Here is a 7,658-nt window from a genome sequence, read left to right as displayed (position 1 = left end):
TTTTTGCTTCTGTCACTTCCTCTGGCAGTTCATTACAGGCACTTATCAACCCCTGTATAAAAAAACCTGCCTCTCACATTTGCTTTAAACTTCCCAACCTTTGCTTTGAATCTATATCCTCTGGTAATTGCCATTTCTACCCTGGGCAAAATATTCTGACTATCCATTATATCCAAAAAAAGACTCCAGTTATCCATTCTATCCAGTGATGGCTCTGATCAGACCAAACATGATCTTATTGAATGGTGGATCAGGAGGGTGGACCAACCATGATCTTATTGAACAGTGGATCAGATAGGTGGCTACTTCTATTACTTCTGTTCTTATGTATTACCAACCAGGACTATGTATTGTAACCCCTAGAGTGGGATTTGAACCCAGCATACTTTGCATAAGACAAGGTTGCTGACCTCACCTGAGTTCTGCCATCCATGACAATCTCTATTTCTTCCTTGACCTTTCACGTCTATTCTCTCCCAACCCTATCCTGGTCAAATTCACTCACAATGTATTTCCTGATCTTTCTCACACTCGTAGTAGGTTGACTCATGAAGTACTATCATCAGCAAGATGCCCAAGTTTGTATAATGAAGATTTTTGGTTTGGGTTTGAGGGGAGCCTTTCACCTCTTTCAGCATCAACATTTGCATCAGTAGCTCAGTACCTGAACTCAGGCTGGAGTTCTTAGCAGCATCTCTGCTTTCCACATTAATGACAGAGTGCATCCAGTGTTTTCCAAGCACTGGCAAGCAAACCGATAAAAGAAAACCAGATGAATAGATATTCAAAGAAAAAAGATTGGAAGAGTGTGGCAGGTGAGAGACTATCTGTAGAAAGGAGAACCCAGTTTATATTCAACTTCAGTTACGTTTTATGACATTGTTTCCCATATATATATTCCCATATATTTCCTATGTATCCCATTAGTTTCTCCCCTTAGGAGATATTTTGCCATCTTTCCTTTTTGGTGGGGTTGGGAAGATTTTTATTTTTGGAAAATGTTGTTAAAATCAGTGGTTTGTGCGAAATTCTTTTTTTAACCAGAGACATGTTATCTCCCTTCTGAAATGCCAGTCACACTCAGCAATGCACATTATTAATGTTGTGTGAGTAAAGGTTTCTAATTTGGAAACTGGGAACACATTAAGTAGTGGCTTGAATCCAAGTGATTACTTTCCATCGCTGGGATCCTCCGGGACTCCATCTCTGAGACAATGGAAGTAAATCTCCAACCAGTATCAGGGAGAAAAAAGCACTGCACTGAACCAATGATAAATGACTGCAATAATCCGACAGGCACAGAGCAGGTAAACCTGGGGTCAGCCCAGCACATTGGTGGGGGGTGGTGCAGAGGGCAGAGAAAGTTACTGCAGCAGAAGGACAAGATTTATGCCTGACCTTTCCATTTCCAATTCTGTTTTTGAGGGTGGGGGTTTTATTTGTTTGAATCTTTAGGAGGAAGGTACAATCAAAAAGGTTATGTTTTAGGCTGCCAAACTTTCATTGCATGAGGCCAGTGCAGCTTTGAGGGCTGGTGAGCTCTGAACCCATGCCCCATCTGTGCTCAGATGTTCATAGGAGTAAGTGAGGGCCATTCAGCCCATTAAGTCAGCCCTGCCTTTCCAGGTCATGGCCTGATCATCTCAATGCCATTTTCAAGCATTATCTCCATATCCCTTTATGTCATCAGAAACCTGTTGATTTCTGCCTTGAGACTGCACAATGATTCAGGCTGTCATTGGGATTGCTTGTCCACACAGCAGTAATATGCCAAGTAGAATCCATTGGTGAATCCATGACCATCTCAGCTATTCCATCACACACATACACATACCCAACCAGTGTGAGAACAATGGAAACAAGGTAAAAACATTGATTCTTAACCATTTAATGCAAATGACAATCAATTCTCTGAAACAAACAATATTAACAAAAGCAGTAGGAACGGTGAAAGATGACTTGTCTATTACCATGGTAGCACCAAAGAGTTTTGCAATCATCTAACTCCTTTCACAATTCTGTTAGGGCAATGAGGTACTTTTGAAGTCTCTCAACCAAAAGTCAATCACCACACAACAAAATCCCACAAACAATGATGACCAGCAATGTCAGCTCCAATGTTGGTCACCAATGGGACAAGGAGTTTGACTACTGGAGATATCCTAGTTATGGCAATAAGCAGGAAGACAAACAATCAAATATTCATGCACACTGCAAACCAGGGAGTGAAAAAGAAAACATTCACCTATAATGTTCAGGCCGCAAAGTGCATTCTGATGGCAGCCAAAATAAAGTTAAAGTGAAGGGTCTCTGGACTTGAAACGTTAGCTTGGATTCTCTTTCCAAAGATGGTGCTAGACCAACTGAGTCTTTCCAGCAGTTTCTGTGTTTGCTTCAGATTTCCAGCGACCGCAGTTCTTTGTTTTATTTTAAAGTTACACAATATTTTCATGAAAAAAAGTTTTTAAAAAAGTGAAATGTTTTTATCACTGTGGAGAAATTTGACAAAGTTAAAATTCACGCAACACCAGGCCGTAGTCAAACAGGTTTATTTGAAAGTACAAGATTTCGGAGCACTGCTCCTTTGCCATGTAGCTGGTGGGGCAGGATCATAGGACTCAGAAACCTGACAACTGTTGTTTTTCTTTTTTTAGCATGAACAGGATGTCTGACACTCCTGTTCATTTTTTTATCTCTTTTCTTTCAGAATGTCTGACATTCCTCTCTTTGTTTTTCTTCCTTTACCCCCACACTACTGCCTAACTGCGGGAGTGCTTATTTTTCCCCAGCACCCAAGTTGTGTGTGCAGGTGTGAGACACAGTGAAAGACACAAGGTGTTCAAATCTTTATTCAGTTTCCACCACCTGGAAGAAAAGAAACACCCAAGTGGCCAGTGACAAGCAGTGCCCTTCACATCAAAGGGCAATACTGTGTGATCAAACAGTGAAGGGGAGGGCAGGGATTAAATCAAAATAGAGTTGCACGGGGAAATAATACACTCCACTCTCAGCGGCACCCACCTCTCCTTGAACAGCTCAAGGCTGTTGGTGGACACTGCATGCTCCTTCTCCAGAGACACCCGGACTCTAACATAACCATGGAAGAGGGGCAGGCAGTCGGCATTAAAGACCCCTCCATGGCCCGCTGCCTGGACCTGTTTATGGCCAGCTTGTTGACAGCTGTTGGTTTTTTTTCTTTTTTTTCTACTTTTTTTCTCTTTATGTTAATTATTAGGGCATGAAGACTAGGTTGGCTCTGATGGATTGGAAAACTTGTAGACAGGAAATAGCTAGTAGATTAAATTAGATTCCTACAGTATGGTAACAGGCCCTTCAGCCCAACAGGTTCACACCGACCCTCCAAAGAGTAACACACCCAGACCCATACCCCTACTCTCTATTTACCCTTGACTAATACACCTAACACTATGGGCAATTTAACATGGCCAGTTCACCTGACCTGCACATCTTTGGATTGTGGGAAGAAACCAGATTACCTGGTGGAAACCCATGCAGACAATATGCAAACTCCACACAAATAGTTGCAGGAATTGAACCTGGGTGCCTGGTGCTGTGAGGCAGCAGTGCTAACCATTGAATCACTATAGACCTTAAAGTACTTAAAGAATGATCAAAGGAACAAGTGAGAGTGAGAAACTGAAAGAACTAAGTATTAGTACTGGAGTAATTAATGAGAATGATCTACTTCACAGTGAAATAACACTGCAGAGGATCATATCCCATCACCAAGTCACCCTTTATTTACATGGGGACAGTCCTTGACACTGTTCCAGCTCCCTCAGAGCCAGCTCTCACACTGAACAAAGTGCCTGACTCTCCTGTTTTTTTTAAATTTCCCCCGCACCCATGTGTGTGACACAGTGAAAGACACAAGGTGCACAAATCTTTATTCAGTTCCCACCACCAGGAAGAAAGGGAACATCCGAGTGGCCGGTGACAAGCAGTGCCCTTCACATCAAAGGCCAATGCTGCATGATCAAACAGTGAAGGGGAGAGCATGGATTAAATCAAAGTAGAGTTGTGGGGGGGAAATAATGCACTCCACTCCCTGCGGCGCCCACCTCTTCCTGAACAACTCCAGGGTGTTGGTGGACACCGCATGCTCCTTTTCCAGAGACACCCGCCTCTAATGTAACCGTGGAAGAGGGGCAGGCAGTTGGCCCTAATGACCCCTTCCACAGCCCGCTGCCTGGACTCTTTATGGCCAGTTTGTTGACAGCTTTTTTTTTATTTTGTTGAACAATTACAAAACAGTTTTCAAAAAAGTTAACATTTACAGCTGTATACAAGAGACAGCAATTTTACAAGGGAGAGGAGCAGCAAATCCAGGCCCCAAATCCTACTGTTCAACCAGTTTACAGGGAGATGAGGACAAAGCTCAAATCCCAGTTTCAAGCATGGCAAGACAGCAACATTTGTATATAAAAAGACAATCCAATTACATAAAAAAAAACAGTGCACACAATACAGACCCAGTAAGCCCCCATCCCTCCCACCTTCCGGCCACTCTAAGGCAGCCTGCCCCTACCCACCTTCCGGCTCTCGGTCCACCAAGTGTTCCTTCCAGTTCTCGGTCAGCCCTGACATACCTTTCGACTGACAGCTGTTGTTTTCTTTCTTTTCTTTATTTTCTTTTTTTTAGAGACAGTGAAAGACACAAGGTGCATGAATCTTTATTCAAATTTCCACCACCAGGAAGAAAGGAAACACCTGAGTAGCCAGTGACAAGCAGTGCCCTTCACATCAAAGGCCAATGCTGCGTGGTCAAACAGTGAAGGGGAGGGCAGGGATCAAAACAAAATAGAGTTGGAGGGGGAAATAATGCACTTCACTCCCTGCGGTGCCCACCTCTCTCTGTTGGTGAACACCGCGTGTTCCTTTTCCAGAGATACCCGGGCTCTAACGTAACCTTGGAAGAGGGGCAGACAGTCGGCCCTAATGATCCCCTCCATGGCCCGCTGCCTGGACCTATTTATGGCCAGTTTGGCCAGGCCCAGGAGCAGAACCACGTGGAGGTCTTCAGTAAAAGCAAAAAGTACAGAAATAGAAGTTTTCGTCAATTCATGATTACAAAGTATCTTGCCGTCTGTGGGAACCTCTACAGTCCACCCTCTGGAGGAGCATTAACTCACTGACAGTAATTCTGTATTTCCTCCTTACTCTGTACCAGGTGCCTGAAGATCAGGAGCGTGGGACTGAAGTGCAACCAAAAGCAGAGGAGGAGGTTTTTAAGAAAATCAAAAAGGGAGCGCAAACACCCACACCCAATCTATATGACAGATGTTGTTAAATGTAGAATGGCTAATTAACATTAATTAGGGGCTTGTCCAATCATTGGTGACAATGATCCCACATAGCTATCTATTTTTAAATCTACATACATACCTCCTGGTTAAATAACTTAAATAATCTGTATTTACAGAACGCTATAATCACCGCAGGGAGCCCCAAGACAAAAGGAGGAGGCTATTTGGTCCATCATGTCTGTACTGGCTTTTTCCAAGAGCAATTCACTGAGACCAACTCTTTCACCTTCTTCTCCGATGCTGCAATTTTTTCATCACGTTTTTTTCAGGTAGATTATCCAAGTGCTTTGTTTTAAATCCATGATTGAATCTGTCTCCACCATACTCTCAGGCAGTGCATTACAGATCCACACCATTCAACACGTGGAAACATTTTTCCTTATGTTGTCATTATTTTTTCTGCCAATTGCTGTAAATCTGTGACCTTTGGATTTTGATCTTTCCAACAATCAGTAAAGTTTCTCTTTGTATTCTGCACAGGTCTTGCAGGATTATGAACTGCTTGATCAAATCTCCTTTCAACCTTGACATCAGTTGTCATCAAAGACAACGAGGGTGTTTGCAGTAACTTTGAGTCATTATTCATTACTGACCCAGTTTTAAGAAGCATTAACTTTTGTGAGAGTTTTTGCATCAAAGCAAAAAGTACAGAAATAGAGTTTTTTGTCAATTCATGATTACAAAGTATCTTGCTGTCTGAGGGAACCTCTACAACCCATCCTCTGGAGGAGCATTAACTCACTGACAGTAATTCTGTATTTCCTCCTTACTCTGTGCTTGCCTGGACCTCCGAAATTGCCGTCAGTTTCAGTGGAGTGAGGACAAACCGCACCGACAGTTTCACTGTTAATACCACTGCAAAATCTGGGAGATCTATTTTAATGTTAAAGCCAGTGCTGCTATATTTTCATTCTTATATTAGGTCTTCATCACAGTATTGCTATTGTTACCATTGCTATTCAATAGCAGTTACACAATAACTAATACTTTTTATAAAACTTATTGCTATCATCAATCATATCTTTTAAAACAAATTAGGGAACAGTCTGCTTGTGTCAGGCGATTAAATTTCCATTGTTCTGATGTTACTACCTGTAATAGGAAGTAGAATTGTCTGGGAATAATACAGGAATAACAAGCAAGTTGGAGTCAAAGGGATAAAGGAGAGTGGGAACCATCTGAAATATTAATACTGTTCAGCCAACCTTCTCTACCCTCTGATCAGCAGCTCTGTAACTATTCAGTTACAAGTTAACAACAATATGCATTGCAACATTTTCTTTGGGGAACGGTAAGTTTTCTTATTTGAAAAGTACACTTTAGTCAAAGTCTTTCGTGAGATAGAGTTTTATTAGCAAGTCATTAATTTAACAGAAAAAGATGATCTGAATGGCTTTCTGTGCCATAACCATTGAAAGATTCAAAACAAGGGTTGGTTAGGCCAGTTATAGAGGCATAGTCATAGAGATGTACAATATGGAAACAGACCCTTCGGTCCAACTCGTCCATGCCGATCGCATATTCTAAATTAATCTAGTCCCATTTGCACCATATCCCTCTAAATCCTTCCTATTTATATACCCATCTAAATGCTTTTTAAATGTTATTTCACAGACATTTCATAGAATCTCTACAGTGTGGAAATAGGCCATTTGACCCAACAAGTCCACACAGACCCTCTGATGAATAACTCAATCATACCCATTGCCCTACCTTATTGCTTTAGATTTACCCTTGACTAATGCAGCGAGCCCACACAGCCCTGAACACAATGGGGCATTTTAGCTTTGCTTAATTCACCTGACCTGCACATCTTTGGAGTGTGAGAGGAAACCGGAGCACTTGGAGGAAACTCACTCACACAATGGGAGAACGTGCAAACTCCACATAGACAGTCGCCCTAGGCTGGAATCAAACCCAGACCCCTGGCACTGTGAGGCAACAATGCTAAGCACTGAACCACAGTGTTACACTCCAGCCTCCACCACTTCTTCTGGCAGCTCATTCCATACATGCACCACCCCTTAGATCCCTTTTAAATCTTTCCGTTCTCACTGTAAACCTATGCCCTCTAGTTCCGGACTCCCCCAACCCTGGGAAAAGACCTTGTCTATTTACGCTACCCATGCCCCTCATAATTTTATACATCTCTATAAGGTTACCAGGTAATGAAACGTCTGGATATCAAACCTACAGCTCAGCGAGCAAACCTACACCCTAAACCTCAACCTGAGCTACAAACCTTCACAAACCTTGTATAAGGTTACCTCGCAGCCTCTGATGCTCCAGGGAAAACAACCCCAGCCTCATCAGCCTCTCCCTATAGCTCTA

Source organism: Hemiscyllium ocellatum, chromosome 16 (genome assembly GCF_020745735.1).
Source record: "Hemiscyllium ocellatum isolate sHemOce1 chromosome 16, sHemOce1.pat.X.cur, whole genome shotgun sequence".
Lineage (NCBI taxonomy): Eukaryota > Metazoa > Chordata > Chondrichthyes > Orectolobiformes > Hemiscylliidae > Hemiscyllium > Hemiscyllium ocellatum.
This window is presented reverse-complemented; position numbering follows the sequence as displayed.